Here is a 24,958-nt window from a genome sequence, read left to right as displayed (position 1 = left end):
AGAAGTCCCCGTGTTTTGTTTCAAAACTTCTATCTGGAGAATGAGTTTATAGACTCGTGTCTATAAAAGAATGACGGTACTTTGAATTCGATTTCAAGAAGATTCAAAGTGTAGCCAGAAGGGGGAATTCTTTAACTAGTCCTTGCTCCGTTGCAGGGTTTCAAAGGAAGTGTATGGTAGGTCTGTGATTCACTAGAAAGGAAAGAAAAGGTTGTAGTCAGGGGTGCCCCGGCCACCTAGCAAGCTTAATTTTCTTGGGTTAAGCTCACACGCACACCGTACCCACAACGTTTATTAGCTCATTAGAAACTGTACTGTGTCTGGCCAAGGAGTACCATTTGGTTTATACCTCTGACCTCTCAATGTTATTAGTTGCTCTTTACTAAATCAGCAGAAAGAGAGAGGGCGGCAATAACTATTACTAAGCTAATAATAATTAACAGGCCCAAACATGGTTATTGATGGCTCTGGCATCCTTTCATATGTGTGCGCTCCCGGTAATACCGACGTGCAACTCCTGTTATTGAGCATGAACTTTCTGTGACCTATCGTTTATCATCAGATGAAGTTCTGCCTGGCCTAATAGTTACATTACGTAACAGAGCTTTCTGGTGGTGAAAGGAATCCGCTTAAACCGCTGAGGTGCTAGGGTTTCACATGAGGTATAGAGTGTTCATTCTCTTTACTTGTAAAAGAGACTCACAGGGGGCTATCTGAGCACTTACGCTAAAGCATTCACCTTGGAGAAAACTGTTGATGAAGCCAGACAGGGCTGATAAAGGATCACTCTGGAAATGGCACCAAGCCAGCGACACAGGGAGGCTTTAGGAAAGAGGAACCCCTCGAATTAGCAGACATAAAATTATCTGAGAAGGAATCTGGAGAGTTTCCAGTACACACTCTCCTCTCCCTTCAGTTTCTGGACGGTGAGGTTGATAACGTCAAGGTCATGCGTCCTATTTCCGCCCTTTCCCACCAGTACATTGCCTCTCGGGGACAAAAGACAGGGAAGGACATGACTCACGATCAATGTCTTTGGGACATCTTAGTGGCAATTATTACTGAAATCACTGTCGAGCACCAAGAAGCACATCTTTTAGGTCTCTCTCTGGAATCACAGTGGAAATGCACTGGCAAGGAGGTTGCTGGGGTGGTGTGGGGTGAAGGAGAACGCTTCCCAGGGACTCGGAGAACAGAGCAACAGCATGTGAGGACCTTGGATGGGCCCGCCGGAGAACCCATTAGCTAGTGTGCCCTGCTTCCTGTGGGACAGAGGCACAGGCGGTTCGCCGATTGCGCTGATGTGTTTGGAAGGAGTGCAGTGTCACCAGAAGACCTATTGAAAGTATGGGAATTGCACTTATATGAAGGTGGCTCTCTAATTGGTGGCTATAGCCATAATGGGCAAGGCCTTGGGCTGTGTCCCAGGATACTGGTGTTAGGTTATACTTCTGAACTGCTAGGAAGTTCAAATCTCAGTAGGCTTTGAACTCCATAGATCCTAAAGACAGCAAGCCAGAAGCATTCGCCAATGGGTAATTTTGCCTGTTTGAGGTATACAAGCAAGCAAGTAGCACAGAATTCACAGACTGCTGTGCAGAAGGCAAGGCGTCTTCAAGCCTGAGGTTCATCTTAAGAAATCTCCTGAAAGCACTCCTGAGAAACTTGGAGAGGGAGAAAGGTACTGAAGCATCTACCAACTAGAGACACTCCCTGCCACTGTGGGACTGCATTCCTTGGCTAGCGTTGCCGTAACAAACCAGGGGGCCTACACAACAGAAATGTCTCATGGTCCTGGAGGCTGGGCATTGAGAACCCAGGCGTCAGCAGGACTGGTTGAAGAGGAGGATCTGCTCTTGGCCTCTCTTTCTGGCATGGGATGGCCAGCTTCTCCCCGTGTCCCTTCCCGTCATCTTCCCTCTCTGAACATCTGCCTCTGCCCAAATTTACCCTTTTTATAAGGACAAGAGTCATCTGAGATTCAAGTTCACCTTAATGGTCTAATTTTAACTTATCTCTGTGAAGACAACTCCAAATAAAGTCACACTCTAAGATATTGGGGGTTAAGATTCCAACATTATCATTTTTCAGGGCACAGTTCAGCCCATAGGGGGGCCTCGTGCTGGTCTTGCTGAGGTTCATTTCCACAGCTAATGGTGGTCAGGAGCTGTGTTTGAGACATCAGAGACATTCTCGAGTTTGTGTGTGTGTGTGTGTGTGTGCTCGCGCATGTGTGCCTGTGCACCAGTTGACTTCTTAGCACAGTACTCATAGTCAGCCCACGTTTTCCCACAGCGCTTTACACACCTGAAAGCAAATCGGTTTCCTTTCTCTTATCTTTCTGATAATTTTATCACTTATTCTCACATGTACCTTTCCTATAAATGGATCTCTTTAAAAGAATGGACTTACAAATAATAACAAAATCGGCGACTAAGGATTTTCACATTCTAAGTCACATATTTCTTTAATTTTATTAAAATAAGCATGTACAGCCCTGGCTGGCATAGCTCAGTGGATTGAATGCGGGCTGCGAACCAAAGTGTCGCAGGTTCGATTCCCAGCCAGGGTACATGTCTGGGTTGCAGGCCATGACCCCCAGCAACCGCACACTGATGTTTCTCTCTCTCTTTCTCCCTTCCTTCCCTCTCTAAAAATAAATAAATAAAATCTATAAAAAAATAAGCATGTACTACTTTGGATTGAGAATAACTCCAAAGCCGCTCATTCCTACGCATCCTGAACTAAAACAGGCTGCAGAAAGAACAAGCCCAGATCCTCGCCACTGATAATCAATGGACATCTGAGGTCCACGGCACTGTTGTGGTCTGGCCAGCACACCTGGGGCTGACCACAGAGCCACGTCCCCAGGACCTCTGAATCCCCTGAGAAAGGCCTTACCGAGGCTCCCAGTCTTGCTCTCTGACCAATAGCTGACACTTTCCTCTCATGTCAATGTTTTTTTTACAGGTAGGGGCTGAAGAAAGACTTCACTCTTAAGTGTGAGCAGGAGGTAAGACTAAAGACAAGCCTGGATTTAATGAAAAGGCAAATGACAGGCCAGCGTTTTCATTCTGAGGTTGCTGCTAATGACCTACAGTGAATATCATTACAAAAATACAAGGAACTGGGGAAGGAGGCGGAAAGGTGGCAGACTGTCTAAAATTCTTTGCAAGGCCAAGATACAAAAACAGGTACAGGCTAAATCTAAATCTAAATAAGAGGCAACGAAGTTAGACCTTACATGGTCTAGAATATTGAAATTCACCCTGGAATGACAAAGGTTCCTGTGAGAATTTGCAAGTCTATGGATCTCTGAGATGCTAAGTACTTAAAGACAATGCTAATCAATGATTTAAATGAATATAGGTGTCAAAACCTGAATATCCTAACAACATTCTTCAACTTGATTTTTGAGGAAGCTGACAACCACAGTGCCAGTCTGAACCGCTGCCTCACTAAGTGTGTCCCCATTCTCCACTCAGATGGTCTGGCCCAGACCACTCATCCCTGCACACCAGAACCACTCCCGCCTTGGAGGACAAGGAATAGTGACCACCAGAGAGAAGAGGAGGAACGGATGGCCATCTGGGTGAATGGCACCTCACCAGTTTCCTACACTCCAGGAGAAAGTGCTCAATGGTGCAGAGCTGTCCATAGGTACAAGTTCAAGTCCGACTCCCCGAAGGCAGGAATGGGCCTTCCTCAAAGAGCTGCCCTGCCAGGCCTCTTTCAAACAGCCTGGTGTCCAGCTCTGCCCAGACTATGTCTTCAGTCTCAGATGAGAAGTCAGTTAGGACAAATCTAGTTTTAGGGGCCCCAGGAGAGCTTTCCTAGATTTGAGAGCAATATTTTCAGCATAAAAACATCTGCTTAAAAAAGAAGAAGAGCTCTTGAGTCCCAATTTCATCTGTTAAACCTTGATTAAATTTAAAGACTAAATGCAATCTTTTAACAGTTGACCCATAGGAAGGGGAGAGAAGTTGGATAGCATCACATGATCAGGGGATGGGAATGACCACCAGCCCCAGGTAGACCCCACTGGCGGGACCCCACCACCCCTGCTGGCCGTCACAGAGCAAGGACCAAGGTGCATCTCCACACCCTGTTACTCTTGGATCCAGCTGGCTGTTCTGCCTTCCTCCTTGGTCCGCTTATGTGGACCCAGACTCCCCATTTTTATTCAGATTCCAACAACCAGGTCCTTAAAGAATCTACTGTGTTCTTCCAATGGCATACAACTTTTTCCCTGCTGCTTTATTGTCTCTTTAGAAAATAAGACCTCATGGATGATGAACCATACAGCAGACTAGGGCAAAACTAGACATGTGGCTTTAGGAAGGGACTTAAATTTACTATAAATGTCCATGATCTGTAAGAAGCACTGCCACGTAAGGGTGCTTGTTCGCAGACACAAAAGCCCCTCCTTCTGCTGATGTCAGTCTGGAGAGGAAGTCAAGCTTTCTTCCCTTATGAAAAGCATTGGTTTGATTTTCAAGAGAATTTAGGCTTTGGGTGCAGTTTCTCTTTACACTTTTCCTCAGTTTTTCTTGCTCCAATTTCCTGGATGCTCAAGAAAGTCTAAGATTATAATCTGCCTTAATGTAAAGTATTCCCCTCATGCCCACACTGGCTCTTGAGAACACACCGTGGAATGGACGTGCAAACGACCAGCAGACAATTCACATTTCTTAGCTCTTCTGGGGGCACAGGTGTGAGGAGGTGATAAAGCCTCTTCTCCATGTCAATCCCTCTGCAAAGTTCAAACCCCAGACAATCGCAGATTGGAGTCTGGACAAGCAGGACGGGCCCAGTGCATGTCCTCTGACATCATCTGGGATCTTGCAAAGACCAACCCAGCTGACATTCAGAGAATATAGTATACGGGTACAAGCAACATCAGTGTGAAAAATCTGGAGGGCAGCTGCATTGAAAGGGACCCGAAAGGGTGTCAGACCATGTAAGACATGAAGCAGTTTCAGCACTGGGGGCTGCAGCTGGCCAAGGTAACCTAACACTCTCAAGTCACCAAGAACTCTCCTGTGACTCTACATCTTGAAGTTTTTCTAAACACAAGGACCGACTGGATGCACATCATCTTATGTCCATAAATACAACCGGACTCTCCTTTACTTCGTCAGCAAACTCCAAATTGTCTGCAGATTCTGCCAGGTAGAAACCTCTGCTCCTGACTTTGGATTTGGTCATTTGTGTACAAGCCACCCATGTCATCTACACGGTCTGCGGCGGGGAGTAGGCGTGGATTTACTTCAGCCAGAACTGAACGGCGCAATGTGGCTGGCAGACAGCAACTGAATCGGATCAATGAGAAGCAAAACTCCTCGGCCTGTCCCCCAGACCACTGTGTTGACAATAAGGGGGGACTCTCTCTTGTAGGAGCTGAATACACACTTTATTATCTTGAACGTAATTCTTAGTTGTTTTTACAAACAGATTTCCCAAAGTATACCATTTTCCATGGTGTCCTCTGGCGGGTGAAAGGTGGTCCCAGGACTGGTTCTGTAATATTAAGTAAAGCAATGGGAGGAGTAAATTCTGTCTGTTCCAGATCACATTCCAAATAGTTGGCCCAAGAAATAGAGCTGAACAACTGGTTAATCAGGTGTCCAATAACAATTGACTTTCCAGCGTCCTGAGGTCCAGAAAACAGAATGCCAGGGCAGCCGTCCATTCCTCACAGGAAACGTTGTTGATTCACTTCCAGGGTTGAAAGGACACTCTTCGTTAAACGAAGGCCATTTTTGTTTTGTTTTGTTTTTCTTCTCTTTTCCAATGCTAACAAGTGTCAAGGCGAATGCTCAGTGGATCTGGAAAGTGGAACTCTCTTGCACAAAAATGTAAGAGAAACCTGAAGGGCTGATTACGAAGTTTACAGATTTTCTGGCATCACAACGGAAAAGTGCATCATCCTGTCTTCCCAGCTAAGATGCGCTGTGAGCAAGGTTCGGGCTCCCTCTTCCTCTCCTTGCTTTCCTCCGACACCCACAGTGACCTGAACTGATAGTGGGGCGAGGGTGGGTGCGGGAAGAGAAGGCACCTTGGGCAGGCTGGCCTTGGCTGTTGGTGAAAGCAAACACCTGGACCTGCCCATAAAGGCAAGTCACAGGACAGATCCCGCTAAAAGTAAAATCCTGCTCCAGCCGCGACAGCAGCAATGCGCGCGGCACCAACCCGCTGAAGCGGGATGGGGAGACTCGCGGGGCAACTGGGGCGGGTCTTCGTCCGAGGTTCCGCTGGGGGCCGGGCCGGGGCCGCGGTCTGGAGCCCGGGGGCTGCCGCGGGCTTCGATCCAAGGCAGCCACCCTCCCGCCAGTCCGAGCCTGCTGGCTTCAGCGGCACCCGCGCAGGATCAGGGCCGGCGGCTGAGGACGAGCTGGGCTCAGCCGGGCGCGCTCGCGTGCGCGAGCCGCCGAGGGGCCCCGCTCCGGCAGCTGCGGTGCTGGCGGAGCTCAGTTTCCTTTTCTGATGCGGAAAGTATCTCTTCTTTCTCCATGCACCCTCCTTTTCCCTCTTACCACCTCTTTCCCCTTACTTCCCTCTCGTTTTAATATATCCACATTGTGAGGGGTTTTTTTTGGTTTGCTTTTTAAATGGTTTCTTTACTTTCTAACATGACGTTCTCTTGGGCGCACAGAATTTCCCTTTCATTTTGCCCTCCTTTAAGTATTGCTTTTCGTGGGTCTTAGAAAGACCTAAGCAAAGACCTGAAAAATGTTAATTCGCTTTTGGCATCAGATGCTGAAGTCTTTATTATTCTTCCCACGGGGCTGTTGTTTGTCCCACGTTTTCACTATCCAGAATAGCCCTGCACCAAGCAGAGAGTATCCTTAATAAATACATGTTGCTGTTAATAGTTTGAAGACTTACTTGGTGATTTGGAAAAGAAGCTGGGGCGTGTAAGAAGGTGTTTTATCCTGGGATCTCCGTGGAGTTCACACAGCACTAGAGTTAAAAACATAAAGACCATAGGCCTTCTGGGCTTCCAGAGTGAGGTCGCCGTCGTGTGATGGCATTATTAGAAGGAAGCAGAACTAATTGTTGGATTTTTTCATCCGTTAACTTCCCTCCAGCCTCCACTTTTTAGCTCGTAAAGCCGGTGTTCCGTGATACACGGCTGGTAAATATTTAATTGCCCTTCTCAAAAAAGTGTTTTGCATTTTCACATTACCCTCCGCCTCGTGGTGATGAAAGGCGACATGGGTAACGTGTGTGTCCGTGAGTACAGACTCTGAGTATTTTCTTCACAATCAAGGATAACAGCTCCATTCGCTCTCCTGCAATGGAGACCTGAGAGGCGTTGATGTGAAATGACCCCTGCGTTCCTAAACACACAGCAATCCAGTTTGAACCTGCGCTCCAATTACAGGCCTCCGCGGAGCAGTTTGCGGCGGAACAATCACGTCACAATAGGACTAGAACGCTGCTCCCCAGGACCGCGAGGCTAGCCAGCCTGGGCAGAGCTGCAGGTTTATTCCTCTAAATTGTATGTAAACAGCATTGATAGCCACCTTGGTGCCACCTTGGTATTGTTTCTGTAAATCCTCCATAGAAACAATCTACAATGAATAGACAATGAGTCAGTAATGGCTTGTTAGTTCCCAGCCCAGGGCTGGACTACCAGTCTGCTGCGTGAGTACGGCTCACAGGGACTGGCCCTGGATAAACATTCACAAATGGCTCCGCAGAAGGACGTTCCAGCAATAGCCAGATTTGATATTCTGAGAAATCATTGTGAGTTGTGCCTCCTCCCTGATCTTTTCTTGCAAAATTAGCCTCAAACACTGGGCCATTTTAGTCCTCTCAGTAAATTTCTGCAGTCACATACTTTCCACGCTCCCTTCAATTTCAAAAAGATTACACTTGAGTTTCCTAGCAATGCTGTCTCTGACAAATGTGAAGGAAGCTAAAACTGCCCGGTTTTGATGACTAGGGCAGGTCTGAAGTCAAGCCACTGGCATGGAGTTAACCATTGGCTTAGGCCACAGGGTTGAAATGTTTATGTGATGTTCAGCACAGTAGTTAATTGTAACACGGTGCTATTATAGGATCGCTCATATCCTCCTACAAATTAAAACCAAATAGAGTAAAACTGTGCCATTGAAATCTAAAGAAGTATCAGGTTTGTTTCCTAGCATCGTGTAAAATCATGCCATACCTTACTTCTCCTTTGATACATAGAAGTAAAAGAATATTCTTATTTGCTCTGCTGAATTACTTAATGTTTTTCTTCATTTGGGTTATTTACACATATACTCAGTTTGCGTGGGGGGGGGGGGTGTCTGAATGGGCCAAAGTAGTTCTGTAAAATAAAACTGCTGTTCTGTATCTGTTAGTGAGCTCCATAAAACCAGTTTTATGTTGCTTCTTTAGTGTGGTTGGTTGGTTGAGTGCAGAAAGTGTTTTTAATGAGAAAAGAACCTGAGGATGAATGTACTACACCTTCTACATTCCCTAGCCTGTGGTGTCATTTGGGTCTCTGAGGACGGTGAGAGATGTTTCTGCTCAGAGTAAAATCAGTGGTGTCCTACCACCCAGGCAGGGAAACGAGCAATATTCATTCTCTCAGGAAAAAATGTTTGAGTGCCTTCTAGCTGCCAGTCACCATGGTGGACAAAGCACAGGCTCTACTCCAAGGATCTTGCAGCCTACTCACCAATGAAGGGTTCAGAGCATGTAATTTACCTGCATTAAGACCAGAAATGCACATGAAAAACACGCTTGCTACTTGAAAGAAAAAGTAGAGTTTCCACTGGTGTGATAATTCAGCTCGAAGGTTTTTAAGCTCCTTATTGCCCTATTTAGAAACATGTGACTAAGTCATCTCATGCTGCCATAACAAAGTACCACAGACTGGGTGGCTTAAAAAATAGAAATTAATTTTCTCACAGTTCTGGAGGCTGGAAATATGAGCTCAGCATGCCAGTATAGTCAGGTTCTAGAGGGAGCTTGCTTTCTGGCTTGCACGTTGCCAGTTTCTCACTGGGCTCTCAAGCGATTTTTCCACAGTGTGTGTGGAGAGAGGGGGTAGGGGAGAGGGAGGGAGAGGTTGTCTCTTTATAAGGCCATCAATCCTGTTGAATTAGGACCCTACTCCTATGACCTCATTTCACATTAGTCGCCTCCTAAAAGACCTATTTCCAAATACAGTTACATTGAGGATTAGGGCTTCAGAATATGAATTATTGGGGTGACACAATTTGGTCCCTATGAATGTATTACCTATTTTAAAGTGCAAGTGAAATGTACTTAAATAGTGGGTTTTCAAACTGGGGCCAATCATTTGAGTATTTCGGAATAAGGAGGCTACTGTGTGCTGGACACAGCACTCCGCTGGAGGCCGAAGGTCTGAAAGCGTGCTCTGGTCGAGGCGCTTGCTGGCTGTGTGAAGTCGGGCATGCTACACCCAGCACCGTTAAAACAGAGGCCTCGGGCTTCTCACTCTTGTGTGTTTGTACCTGACAGACACGGTCGTCCTCAGCCTCTGGGATAGAAACCCTTCAGTTACACTTCATTCCTCTTCCTCCTGTGGGCCTTAAATTGACCAGTCGCCATGTCTGGTAGGGTCTACATGTGACAGGCATCCCCCATCTACCACCCTTGCTTGCCATCCCTACTATTTCTACTTTTTTGCAGGCCAGTATTATTACTGGCCAGGTGTTACAGACTGAACAGTTCCTCTCAAAGTTTATATTTTGAAATCGTAGCCTCCTGTGTGATGGTATGAGGAGGTGGGGGCCTTTGAAAAATGATTATGTCATGAGGGAAGAGCCCTTATGAATGGGGTTAGTTCCCTTACAAAAGAGACTCCAGAGGACTCTCTGGCCCCTCCCACCATGTGAGCACACAGCAAGAAGAAAGTTGTCTGTGAAGAAGGGAGTACATCCCCTCCAGACCCCACATCTGCTGGCACCCTGGACTTTCCAGCCTCCAGGACCCTGTGAACTAAAAATTGGGTGTTTAAGCCGCTCAGTCTACGGTATGTTGTTATAGCAGGTCGAAGGGACTAAGATGCCCATTGACAATGGTTTTCTCACATTCCTCTGCCACCAAGTCTTTTCCACAACTCTGACAATGTCCTTCCCTATTCAGACTTATTTGCCAGGTCCCAGTTTATGTATAAGGTCAAGTCCCAACCTGACATTCCAGGCCCGCTAATAGCTGTCCCCGACAGACACCCCTTATTTGTCCCTACACCGTTCCTCTTCCTACTGCCATTGCCCAGCAAATTGAACTCATCACCGCTTGTCCTCAGCTCTCACCCCATGCTGAAGTGTCCATGATTTACCATTGCTGGACTTTCCCCCCCCGATTCTAGCCATTCCACATTGAACAAACACGTGTCAGTGTTAAGTTCCAGTCATTGTCTGAGCAGCAGAGGCTATGTGAAAGGGATAAGACGTGGTTCTGGCTTTCCGAGTTCATTGCCTGGTAAAATCAGGCTAGTCATGTAAACCAATAGCTAAAATGTAATGTCATAGATAAGAGCTCAAAACTGTAATGCTTGTTGGACCCATTTCTACATATCTGTCTCTCACTTATCCAATTCTGGCTCATATGACATCTAATCTTCTAGTCCCTTCTCTTATTTCCACAGCACTGGCACTTCGTCTGTGCCTTTCTTGTAGTCTTTATTGCTTTCTCTCCTATCTTAAATGGCACGTGTTTTCATGTCTTATTTTTCTCAGTTAGACTTTAAGCCTCTTGCAAGTAATATCCATTCTGTATTAAGCTTTGGGGTCCCCACAATGCTTAATAGATACAGGCTTTTATCCAGCATTCATGAATGTACTGACAAAATAACTTCTAAATTGGTGGAACCACATGCTAAGTTAGCGTACCCTTTAAATAAAACCATTTCCCTTGAATACTGTTGAAAACCTTTGAGATTTTATTAGGTTTTAGTTCATTAATTTAGTTAAATAGAAGCCTGATTATAGTTTTAGGAACATGAATTTCAAAATTAATTCCAGAGATTGAGTATTACATAAAAAAGTATAAAAAATGTTAATTACTATTAATATGTTTTAAGCATTTATTTTTATTTATTTATTTTTAATTTTTTAAGGTTTTTAAAAATTTATTTATTTTTAGAGAAGAAAGAGAGGGAGAAAGACAGAGAGAGAGAAACATCAATGTGCGGTTGCTGGGGGCCGTGGTCAGCAACCCAGGTATGTGCCCTGACTGGGAATCGAACCTGCGATGCTTTGGTTCACAGCCCGAGCTCAATCCACTGAGCTCAATCCAAAACCAGCCAGGGCTGTTTTAAGCATTTAAAAACAGATGTGCAAAGATGGCAGTATAGGTAAACATATTACTTCCTTCCTTCCACAACCAATCACAACTACAACTGAACTACAGAACAACCATCATTCAGAACCCCCTGAAATCTGGCTGAATGGAAGTCCCACAACTAGGGAATGAAAGAATAAGCCACATTGAGACTAGTAGGAGGGGCAGAGGTGTGTAAGAGATTTTTCACATGTGGTAGAAAAAAATTGGGAGGGATATCTCAGGAGCGAGGGGTCTTAGCCCTACATCAGCCACTATACCCTGATCCAATGGTTCTCCAGGAAGAGAAATCCCTGTAACTTCTGGCTATAAAAATTAGCGAGGACTGAGGCTGAGGTTAATCAAAGGCTTCCTGAGTCCCAGGCAGTTCCTCTCAATGGGCCCACGCACAGACTCAGACTCACTTGCTCTAAGCTCCAGCCCGGGGGCAGCAGCTCAAAAGACACCAGAGAAATACAGGAAGGAACTGAATTGTCCAGCATCAAAGCGTGATCTGGGTAGAGAATCTGCTTTGTCCCAAACAGAAGTTCTGGCAGAGGCCATTGTTCCTTTAATGACCCCCCCCACACACACATACACAGACAGCTGGTAGGTGCCATATCTGATATTCCATTAACTTGCCTCATACTATTTACCCCACTGTGGTGATTCTCTGAGGCCCTGCCCCACTCAGTTTTCAGACCCACCCAAGGTGTTTCCAGTGTCTTTCCCATACAAATGGCCTGTCTTGGCTCATGCTTCAGATTTTCCCAAAATCTCTTAGACAGCATCTGACCTCGGCATGCTCATACCTCTCTTAACTGGCCCCAGGCCCAGCACTCATAGCAAATAGCCTTGGTTCACAGTTTGGCCTCACCTGGGCACCACCAAGCCCAGTGGTAGCTTACTTTATAGCTCATGCTTGGTGGCCCTGGGGAGAACAGAAGGAGGACATGACCTTGGCCTGAATCTCCTAGGAGGCCCCAGAGCCAGCACACCCAGTAGACAGCTTCAGACCATGTTGAAGTATCACCACCCAACCACCTCCAGAAGCAACACTTAAGGAGTGAACTCAGCAGGCCCCAGGGCCCCAGTGAAGTAAGTCCTGCTGTATGGGCCGGGCCCCTGCACAGCTGACCCTCCATGGTGATAGAGGTCAGTGGTCAGTGGTTGCAGCCAGTCCTTGCAGCTAATTGGCCTGGAGACAAATCTCTCCCATTGATGTGCCAACAGCAATTCAGGCTCAGCTACAGAAGAAGGATGTATACAGCCCACATGGGAGAAGGGGTGAGGGAAAGTTTGAGCACCCAGCTTGGGTGATTAGGGAGGCTGTTCCACTGGACCTTATAGGAGACCCACTACATAAGACCACTCTACAAAGCCTGGGAGACAAACAACTCTGTCTAACACATAAAAAAAAAAAAAAAACACAGGGAGGCTGAGAAAAATGAGAAGACAAAGAAACATGTCCCAAATGAAATAAAAAGAACCAAATAAAATAAAACTCCAGAAAAAGAACCAAAAAAATTGAAGACAACCAATTTATGAGATGCAGAGTTCAAATCATTGGTTGTAAGGATGCTCAATGAACTGACTTAGTGAGAACCTCAACAGCATAAAAAAATCAGTCAAAAATGAAGGATACACTGAAATGAAGAATAATGGACAGAGAATCAATACTAAAATAGATGAAGCTGAGAATCACATCAGCAATCTGGAACATGAGGAAGCAAAAACATGCAATCATAACAACAAAAAGAAAAAAAAATCCAAAACAATGATAATAGTGTAAGGAGCCTCTAGCACAACTTCAAGCATTCCAGTATTCCCATCATGGAGTGCCAGAAGGATAAGAGAGAGAACAAAAAATTGAAAACCTATTTGAAAAAATAATGCCAGAAGATTTTCCTAATCTGGTAAAGGAAATAAATGTACAATTCCAGGAAGCACAGAGAGTTCCAAACAAGATGAACCCAAGGAGACCCCCACCAAAACACATAATTAAATGCAAAAGGTTAAAGACAAGGAAAGAATCTTAAAAGCAGCAAGAGAAAAGCAGTTACTTACCTACAAGGGAGCTCCCATAAGACTTCTAGCTGATTTCTCGAAAGAAACTTTGCAGACCAGAAGAGATTGGCAAGAAATACTCGAAGTGATGAAAAGCAAGGACCTATAACCAAGATTACTCTAACTAGCCAAGCTATCATTTAGCGTTGAAGGACAGGTAAAGAGCTTCCCAGACAAGAAAAAGCTAAAAACGTTCATCAACACTAAATTAGTATTACAAGAAATGTTAAAGGTTCTTCTTTAAGAAAAAAAAAAGATAAAAAAATATGAACAATAAAATGGCAATAAATGTATACCTATCAACAATTGAATCTAAAAAAAAACACAAAAAACAAAATAAAGGAGCAGGTAGAACAGAAAGAGTCTCACAGAAACAGAGAACATTTTGACCATTGCCAGATGGGGGTGGGGTTAGGGGAATCGAGGAAAAGGTGAAGGGATTGGGAAGTACAAATTGGTTGTTACAGAATAGTCACGGGGATGTAAAGTACAGCATAGGGAATATAGTCAATAATATTCTAATAACTATGTGTGGTGTCAGATGGGTATAAGTTTTATTGGGATGATCACTTAGTAAGTTATATAACATCTAATCACTGGAGTATACACCTGAAACTAATATAATAATGTATGTCAACTATATTGAAAAATAAAAAATGATTTAAAAATGAGAAAAACCAGATTTTTATGATACTTTGATAAGTGCTCTGGAGAGCATATAAAAAATCAGAGATTCTGGAAGCAAAGTCATATTCATTAAACATAAAAAACTAGGAAATATAACTTTTAACAAATATTTCCAACATTAAAGAAATATAAGCCCCAGGACTTTTTATGGTTTTTACTTGCAAATGATATTCATTTTGTGCTTTAAATTATAATTTTCTTTTATAAAATCTTGTGCAACAGGGGAAAATGTTAATCTATACTTTAGGAAAAAATATAAATGTATTGTTTAGTATTGGCTTCGGTGATATTATAATAAATGTGAATAAAAACATAGTAAATTGGCACTACTTTTTGCAGAGACAGGAATTATTCACACATTTTCATTTCATTCGGATTACTGGCCTAACTTTTCATTAAAACTCAACCAAACAATAACCTATGTAATTGCCATAGTTTTTATACTGCCTTTAATTTCTCTAGCAGCCCAAAGAAAAGAGGACATATATAGTTAATTTTTCAATTTGCAAAGTTATTATAAAACTAAGACATACTAAATGTATAAATTTGGAAATTATAGAGCATATTTAGACATATGGAAAACTTCACCATAATCCCAGTGTATAAAAAGATTTAAAATGTGGGCACAATTCCTTCCAATCTTAATTTTCTATACATTTTAAAATATGACATGCCTTTTTTTTTCTTCTTGTCATTTCTTCCTCCAGTATTTATTGGCAGTTTAACTAGAAACATGGTGTAAAGACACCACACAATGTGCTTCATTGGTCTTTCTCTCCCACCAACTGTTCATGCTTCCCAGGTGTGAAGAGTTTTAACAACCATTCATTCAGATTCATATATAAGCTCGACTCTATATGGATCTCTAGATGTGGGATGGTTTCTTGGAAAACTGTCAAAAATCAAATGCTATGGCAGGCATGTGGTGTAAGGTTGGAATACAGTAGAGCAGGAACATAGAGGAAGGAATGGTCAGATATTTTTATTCCAGATTATCTTTTGGTCTCACATGATCTGAAAAATCTCATCTCTTTTTCTAATTTCATGCTGTTTTATCAACCTTTACTTCTCACTTGAGCCATTATTAATATCCCCAAGTGGGGAACAAATGACAAACAATAATGTCAGTTAAAATATGCTAAGCCTAGACTTTTTTAGTTTAGGAAAGTTTATATTCCTTTTATCTTTGTCACATGGCATTCTTTTACTGAAGCTATTGTTCTTGTTCTAATATTTATGAGACGAAGTCAAGAAACAGAGCAGTCAAAATTACTAGGTAGCAGTGATCATCACATAAAATATATTCAAAAAGAGCCCCCCCAAAAGCTGGGCCTATTTCTAAAGGTAACAAGATCATAAGACATAACTCCCTGGTCCCTCCCACTGAAGCACATTCTGAGCTCAACAGACTCAGGCCCCCTATACCCAGATGCTGGAAAGACATAGATGCTCCTGATGAAATATACTTCTTAGAAACCACACATGATTCTTTCCCTGACAGAATGTTTGTCACACACGGTATCATTCATTTTCCTCCTGGCATTCTTATGAAAAGCTCCATCACCATCTGAAGGCGGTGCCTTGTTCCTCGCGTGCTCCTTGCCTGTCTCCTACCCCACACTAAGTGCCCAGTACCTGATACGTGTGTGTTGACTTGAGTTGACCTGACCTGTATTGTTTTGTCTACATTTGTTTAATGTGATCCGTGCTGAATTCTGGCAATGTGAGTCTGAGCATGAAACTGAAACCATTTCATTCGGAATCACTGCAACACGACTTTTTTAATGACTTGAAGACGGAGGCTGGGCCCTCCTCAGCTTTGCATTCCCGGTGACTAAAATACTGCCAAGTGCACCGCGGGCCTTTACTGAATGCTCATTGATCTGAATCAAACAAAATTGCATTTCCTTTGCTGGCCTGTCAATAAAAAATTGCTACTATCCTATGAAGTCTTTTGCCTCATGTAAACTCTCTTCAGCTCTATGCTGTTCAAAGCCCAATTTTTAGAAAAAGGCAAACCATGTCTCCATAAAGTCATTTCCTCTGGTTTCCCTATCGAAACCATTGGGTCACTTCTTCACATGCCTCATTCTCGCCATCAGCACACGTCTTTCCTTGTCTCACTATCATTCTTAGAGTTAAGTCATTTATTTTAAAGGGGGATGAAATATTGACCTTGACAGGATTACTTTTGGAAATGAAGGAGAACCTTGCTTACAGAAGAGGGAGTTCACCACCCAAATGCAAACATAAACATTTCTCAGGCTGAACTTAGCTAAAAGCCTCATCGATGAGCTTTAAGGGAATTTAAAACTTGGCATAATGAAATCACACCCCTGAGTTTTGCAGGAATGATTGCTGCACTGTAATATGTATTGTACTCAGATACTTAGATTAAAGATCTATTTTTATTTTTATTTTGTTATCAATTATGCATCCAGAGGAGAAATTCTATTACTAATGGAACCATTGAAACAGATACCTAGAGGAGAGGATGGATCACTGTAGTTCTTGTCAGGTTCTATATTAGGGCTTCGCAAACCCCATTTGAGTATTTATCTACTATTGTTATTGTGTAGAGTAGTGTACCTGGGGGAAATCTGTACGGGGAATGAATTGGCCTGAATTTTATATCTGATTCTGCTTTTTTCTTGCCGTATATTTTTAGATAAGTAGCTTTATACCAGTAACTAGTCAATGACACAGTAGGGAAAGACCTCACTTTGATTTTTATGTTCATATCATGAACCTTCTTTTTGTATTTAGGTATAGCTGACATATAACATTATATGAGTTTCAGGTATACAACATAATAATTTGGTATCTGTATATTTTGCAAAATGATCATGACAATGTCTTTTTAACACCTATCTCCAAACATAGTTACAATTTTTATTCTTGTGATGAGGAAGTATAAGATCTCTCTCAGCAGCATTCAAAGTTGCAATACAGTATTATCAACTATAATTACCATACTATACATTACATCCCAATGGCTTATTTTACAACTGAAAGTTTGTACCTTCTGGCCCCTTTATCATTAACTTTTAAAGTGAAAACTCTCAAGTTTTTTAATATGGGTTTAATTTTATCTTTGTGTAAGCTATGGGGCTGGGTACATCACCCCCTTTTATAGACAAGAAAGCTGAAGTGCCTACATACTTAAAGCTTAAAAAGCAACACCATGACAGAACGGGCATTACTGAGCATTTGTACTTTTCCCTCACTTTGGAATTAAGCAGCGAGATGTATGAGAAGAGGTAATACCTAAATTCTGGAAGGACTCAAGAGTTAATTTCTAAAGTAATATTTCAACTCTTGCCAAAGCAAATCAATGGAGGGAGGAGAGCTCACTAGGGAGGGACAATGGGACAGAGCTTCTCAAAATGTGGTCCTCGGACAACAGAACCACCGTCACCTGGCCACCTGTAATAAGCACCAGTTCTCTGTCCTCACTCCACACCCACTAAGTCAGAAACTCTGGGGAGAGCGGCCCAGCAAACTGCAACTTAACAAGCTATCTGAGTGATTCTGAGATTCTGATATTTAAGAATCATGGCTAGACCTAGGGACACATCTTGGACCCTGTGAAAGTCCTTCAGAATTTCTTGTTCCCAGGCCTCTAGCAACCAGGGTGGAGGTCAACTCTGAAGGAAAGTAACATCGACAGGCCTAGACCGTGACCAGAAGCAAACTGGAGCTTCTGGGTACCAGCAGCCGCCTCAGTGCTCTAGGAGCAGCACAGAGCAGCCAGGCGTCTTGAGGATCTGGGGACACTGGGGCTGCTCTGGTTGCATAGCTGCCCTCCCAGCTTGAGTACAGAGACAGTACTACAACCACAGACGGTCAGGTTTCGATTGGAACTCTCCGGGATTCTACCTTTCCCATCTGTGCACCCTGAGGTCCAGAAAGGGACCTGCCACACTTGGGGTCCATAGTGGTATAAATGCACTGAACTCATTCCCATCCAAAGTCAGCAGAATGACCTCAGGAGACTGTTGCACCTCTTTGACCTTTGATTTCCCTGACTGTAAAGGGAGTATAATGATGATACATGCTTTCACATTAGATTCAAGTTTAAAATCAGAAAATGTCTGTGAAGCCACTGGGTGAGTCATAAAAACTTGGCAATGTGAGCTGCGGACAAGATGTACCGTCATGAGCTGCTGTGTACCAGAGAGGCCCAGAAAGCTTCTGAGGCTTTTCAAGCAGTTCCATTTGTGCCTTAACATTCTTCTGCTTAATACAGTGGTACCCTTACTTATGATATTTAGAATGTTTCCATTGGACTCAAAGTTATTTTCACTTTGAATTTAAAGGTGAAATATTGCAACTTGAAATAGTCTTATATTTCTTAAATTGGCATTCTACAGAAGGGCTTATTCAGCAGTTCTGTAGACCATTTGAATTGGAAATGAAGAGTTCTGTTACCTTCTGTTACAGAAGAATTCTGTATTTAAGACAGGGTGGTTAACATTTTGCTTATTGTCACCATGGTTACCTGACAATTAGGTAAGAGGGAACATCCTTGAGCAATACTTGAGCCCAGAGGAAAGGAGTGGCCAGGAAAAAAAATGTTTGACAAAGATGAACATCAAGGAAACACTAGAAGGGAGAATTCTCTTTGTATTCCTGCAATGGGCAGCCCTTGTATCCACTATGAATATAAGCTGAGTACACTGCTAAAGAATAGGGTGAGGCTCTGACCGTGGGGCTCAATTCATTAGAGTTGTCCCAATGCCAAGGTTGCAGGTTCGATCCCCAGTAAGGGCACATACAAGAATTAACCCGAGAATGGATAAATAAGTGGAACAATACCCCCCCCCATCTCTCTTTTTCTTAAAATCAATCACTAAAGAAATTTTTAAAAAAGAATAGGGTGATATGAGTGATCACCTCCTTTCTGTTCTAGCTTAATAAAATCAAGATGTCTCGGGAAGAAAGAAAGAAAGAAAGAAAGAAAGAAAGAAAGAAAGAAAGAAAGAAAGAAAGAAAGAAAGAAAGAAAGAAAGAAGAAAGAAAGAAAGAAAGAAAGGAAGGAAGGAAGGAAGGAAGGAAGGAAGGAAGGAAGGAAGGAAGGAAGGAAGGAAGGAAGGAAGGAAGGAAGGAAGGAAGGAAGGAAGAAAGAAAGAAACCAAAAATTTGATGAGTCTGAAGGGCAATTTAAAATCAATAATGCTATGTGACAAATAAGAGAAAGAAAAAGGCTGATTGTGAATTGGAGTTTTTAAAGAAATAGTTCTATTATTAAGTAAGTTTGGGAAATGGTCATTTAAACAAATGTTACAGGACTGTTTCCTGCAGGATTCCTCATAGTCTTTATAATTCTAATGCACCTGTGACTGTTTGAGACCGAGCTCTAGAATGCAGGGCTTTCGAACCTTTCTCAGCCATAATGAGCATCCTTTTTTAACGGAGCACTTGGACAGAACACACAGTGTATATGCTACTTAATGCCAGTGGAGAAGGCATAAGACCACCAGCTTTGTCCAGCGGTTGGTGGTTCTAAAGCTTCTGAAATTGACTTCTAAGGTCTTTTTCAATTCTTAAATTCTACAGATCTAACCAGACTCTTCCCCCACCCGCACGGCTCTCAGTCCAGGAAAGTGGCAAGTGATGAATGAAATACTCTAAGACCCTTGCTTAAGAAAAGATAAAAACCTATGCTATACTCTTCCTATTATTTCCTCAGGGCTTTACAATTTATTCTAAAGAGGAGGACATTAAAACTATAGTGTTTGCCTACGAAGGACTTTCCTACTGAAAGGAGGGTGTACATATAAATACAAGCCATGAACACAAATTGTGGGTAGGAAAAACAATCTGCCATTCTTAGGATGTCTAAGGAACCCCCAGGATTTGTTTCCAACCTTCTTTTGCAGCTTCATCCGCTCCCATTCCCACTCACACACAGCAGACACCACCATCGTGCCTCTGTATTTCAACAAAACGCTTCTGCTTGGAACACCTCACCTTCTCACAGCCGCTGAACTCCAGATGCCCTCCCAACCCCAGCTCTCAAGTCACTCTGTAAAACCTATACCTCTCCCCTGGCTGGCATAGCTCAGTGGATTGAGCATGGGCTGCGAACCAAAGCATCACAGGTTCAATTCCCAGTCAGGGCACATGCCTGGGCTGCAGGCCACGGCCCCCAGCAAACACACATTGATGTTTCTCTCTCTCTCTCTCTCTCTCTCTTTCTCCCTCCCTTCCCTCTCTAAAAATAAATAAGTAAAATCTTTAAAAAAAAGGAGAATTTCCTTCTAAAAAAAAAAACCCTGCACCTCTTCCCAATCTTAGAGTTAACCCCCTCTCCCCAGTGATGCCGTGATATCACAGACATATTTCTGGTAAAGCACTTGTCACCTTTTGTTGTGATTATTTGTGAATGTGTCTTTCTTTCAACCACATACTAGAGTGTTTGCTCATCTTTGTTGTCTTTCAGTATCCGGGAGATAGTAGATGTGGATAAATAAGTATGAAGGGATTTCCCTTCATGAAAATTTTGAGAGAGGATCTTGAAACCTCTGGATGCTTAGCATCATAATAATAAAACCTATAGATTTTGACTTGGATTTTAAGCATGCGAGTATATATATGCATATATATACACATATATACACACATACACTCATCTCAGTTGACTAGTTGGATTACTTACTCATGAAATGGGATGATGGTGATTATCGGTTTATGCCCTTTTCACAGAAATATTAAGATGAATGGATTATGATCTATAAAATGCATTAAAATCCTCAAATAAAAGAACTTGGTTCATTACAATGCATATTATTATTAACAATAGTAATTACTATTATTATTGTTATTATTATTATAAATTATGACATACTTGTAATAATAGGCAACAGTGATTTATGGGGTTATAATAATTCTTATAAGGTATCCTGAGGAGTCATAAAAACCATGAGCAAAGCTTGAGTGCTTGTGATCACATACACCAATAGAATAATTACCTCATAATTCAAAATCCCTATGCCTTTCATTCTCTCTAGTTATAAACCACCCAAGGGATTATGTTGCCTCTTCAAGTCCTAACCAATCTAATTTAACTGATAGACTCTAAGTCTGTGTGACTGACCTCATCATTGCTTCAAATACTCAGAGTCTCAGATTATTAGATTTGGGGGCATAGGGGCTGTAGAGATCTTCCCATCCCAAGTCTGGCTGCATATTAGAATCAGCAGGGCAGCTTTGGAAGTGACCTACGGTACCGTCGGACAGCCTGAAAAAGGACGTGCTCGTTGGGGCCCAGGCATGAGCATTTTTTAAAGGCTACACTGAATTCTCACGTGAGAATGCTTGATTTAGTCCAACTCCCATATTCCAGATGACACACACTGGATCTAGGGAGGTGATGAGAACCAGGTTTGGACCTAATTCTTGTGGTACCTGTGTTCTTCCCCTTACACTAAAGATGGTAAAAAAATGTTTAGCCTCTGTGTCCACTCTGACTGGCTTCTTGGAGTGCTCTGATGATAAGGTTCCTGCATCTGCATTTGGCCTGGCAGGGGAGAATGTGCTGATTGGCAGCAACGTCTGCCATGGAGGAAGGACCCAAGGGTCAGGTCCAAGGTTGGTCACCCCTGTACACTGTGCTGCAAATTTTTGATACCTCCATCTACTTACTTACTGTAATCTTTTTCATTCTTTGGGCTTTTACGTTTAATGGGTTAGGACAGAGAATGCCTGTCATTAAGGTATCATGTTTAAATATTAAACTAAATATTGAGAAGAGAAGGCATTTATAAAGGAGAGGCAGACATTTTAACATTTTTGGACAGGTACATGACCATCCTGAGTACCCATGACAGATCCTTGAGTTTGTAGGCTTTGGCTATTGCTATGGTTGACCAAAATATGTATAGTATTGATAGAAATAGATCTGATTATAAAACCTTGATTTAACTCCAGGATACTGGAAGTTTTACTGGACTCCTAAAGCACTTTTAGCCTTGGCTGGTGCGGCTCAGTTCATTGGAGCATCATCCCATAACCAAAGGGTTGAGGGTTTGATTCCTGGTCAGAGCACATACCTGGGTTGTGGGTTCGATTCCTGGTTGGGGCATACACAATCCCCTGTCTGGTTGCACATGGAGGCAACTACTCAATGCTTCTCTCTTGTGTTGATGTTTCTCTCTTTCTTTTCTCTAGAAGCAATGAAACTATGTCCTCAGGTGAGGATAAAAAAGAGAGAGGGGGGAAACATTTCAATCTTTCTATGATGAAGGACCATTACTTAAAATTTTCTATTCTCTATGGATTGACATTTTAGTAAAATGTGATAAAAATGATTAGAAGAACATTTAAAGAAAAATCTCAAAAAGATACAAAAGGTAAGCTTTAATTTATAATAATTTTATTCAACAGACATAATTAGTTTTTCAGTGCTGTACTAATCATTACTACTAAGAAGTAGTAATTTTAGTACTACTCCTATCATAAACAGGTTAGAAACAGTTCACAGGCCAGCAATGTGTGGTCCAGGGACCACACTTCAGGGAGGATTTATGTAGAGCAGAGCCCGCTTTGCTTCTGCCGCAGTCAGAGATAGGGGGACGGTCTCACTGCCCTCACGTCCTAGTCCCGGGGGACTCCAGGCATCTGGAACACAGAGCTGGTATGCAACAATCACTGCAGTTCTAAGACACATACAGTCGATCCAAATCCTAAACTTTATGAACATTGATTGAAATAATACATACTTGAAAATAAAATTGACATATGCATATTCATGCAGTGTGCTTTTGTTCTCGCTTTAAGTATTCTCTATATTTACATAGATTTTATAAATGTACAAAATTTATATAATTTATATATTTATTAATGTATATAATGTGTATATATTCATTAATCTATATAATGTATAAAACTTATTACTATGATTTTATATAATTAGAGATTGTTGATAATTATTATTTTACTCCTGTGTGGAGGCATACATGTCTGTCCAGAAAGTATCCAGCTATATATTATGAAAAATAGAAACATTTATTGAGAAAGATACAAGATACAAGAAACATTGTACATAGGGCAGTGATGCCTCAGTCCCCTTCAAAGTAGGCACCTTGGGACCTCACACAGTTCTAGTCACCATCAGCTGTCCTGTCATATTTCCTGAATCGCATTGACAGTCAAAGGAAATCCTTTTTCCTTTAAATGGTGATTTTAATTTTGGGAAAAGCCAGAAGTCTCAGGGAACCAAATCTTGGCTGTAGAGGGGATGAGTCACCTGAGTGATTTGATGTTTCACCAAAAACTCTGCTTGAAACGAGATACACAAGCGAGTACACTGTCGTGATGAAGCTGCCAATCACCAGTTGCCCATAGCTATGGCCTTCTGAGTCATTTGAGTAGTTTCCAAATAGGAATGTTTAAGCTTAAAGCAAAATTTGATGCAGATTTACTGCTCTACTCATTCAGTCACTTTGAATGCAATGGCCACACAGTACACATGCTCAGTCAACGGCATCTACCACCCCCACTGACTAGTACAGTGAAGTTGTCATTGTTCACATATGTACATTCCAGCCCACTCTTCTTGGCTGCCAGGTTACATCAATATTGTACGGACCATTCTCGTTATGTTAACAATGGTGGGACTCTTTTCCAGACAGACCTTGTACACACATTCTAGATTCGGCACATTCTAGAGAAGATGACTCATTTAAGAGACATCATCTGGAATTTTGAACAATCATTTGTAGAATCTGCAGTTATTTCAAGTGACTTTGGGAGGGTCAATTATCCTCTGGAGAGTGCAGATGGTAAGTATTTAGAACTTGTTATGTAAATATAGTCTCTGTTACATATTCTTTATTTTATTTTTGTAACCATTTAAGAATGTAAAAACTATTCTTAGCTTGGAGGTTGTATAGACAGTGATGTCAATAATATCCCTATTTTTTTAAAAAAGATGTGTGGTAGACTTGGCTCAAAAGCCATATTTTACCAAACCATGGTTTACCTCCTACTAAAACTGGAAATCTGGCTCTTTTAACTTAATGGTATTGGTATGAGTTATCTATTGCTGTGTAACAAATTCTCTGCAAACTGGGCAACTTAAAACAACATTGATTATCACACAGTTCTGTGAGCCAAAAATCCAGGTACAGTTAGCTGAATGCCTCTGGGTCTAGCCTCTCAGGGGGCTCAGGCAGCTGGGAGCTGGGGCTGCTGTCCCAGCTGAAGGTTTGACTTCCGAGCTCACTTACATAGTTTGGGCAGGACTTGGTCTCAGTCTCTCGACATGTGGCCCTTCTGTGAGGCTGCCTTCTGACATGGCAGCTGGCTTCCTCCCTGAGTGATTGATCTGAGGGAGTGACAGACATTGAGGGGACAGAAGCTATAGTCTTTACCACCTAACCTCAGAAGCGAGGTCTTGTCATATCCGTAGTAGAAGCCAACTCTTACCCAAAGGGAAGGGATGACAAGGGCCTGAATACCAGCAGGCATTGATCCCTGTGGGTCTTCTTAGAGTCTGCCTCCTGCAGGAGCCAAGTCCCTCTTCCTCAGTTCAAGCAGGATACACATGTCTCAGTTACTGTTTTAAAATCCTTTCTGGGAATTCCGTTCAAGAAGGAAGCATAGGTAAACGTGGCTCGCCTCCTTATAAAACCACATCAGAATTACAACTGAACTAGAGAGCAACCAACTGTCATTCAGAACTGTCAGAAACTGAGTTGAATAAAAGTCTGGCAACTATGGAATTAAAGAAACCACATCCATCCACATTGGTAGGAGGGGCAGAAGGGGCGTGTCTCATATCCACATGTGGTGGATAAAAATTTGGGAGGGATTTCTTGGGAGGGAGGAGTTGCAGCCTCATACCAGGCCCCCAGGCCAGGGTTCCAGTGCCAGGAAAAGAACCCCCCTTATTTCTGGCTACAAAAACCAG

At 42.5% G+C, this 24,958-nt stretch overlaps 1 pseudogene; it reads right to left on the bottom strand.

Moving 5' to 3' along the window:
• Window positions 1–4,012: 4,012 nt before the first annotated feature.
• The window catches only part of LOC114508446, an 88,800-nt pseudogene continuing 67,854 nt past the window's right edge, over window positions 4,013–24,958 (bottom strand).

The sequence above is a fragment of the Phyllostomus discolor genome, chromosome 11, assembly GCF_004126475.2.
Source record: "Phyllostomus discolor isolate MPI-MPIP mPhyDis1 chromosome 11, mPhyDis1.pri.v3, whole genome shotgun sequence".
NCBI lineage: Eukaryota > Metazoa > Chordata > Mammalia > Chiroptera > Phyllostomidae > Phyllostomus > Phyllostomus discolor.
The sequence above is the reverse complement of the archived record's forward strand: the minus strand, read 5'-3'. Positions and strand labels throughout refer to the sequence as shown.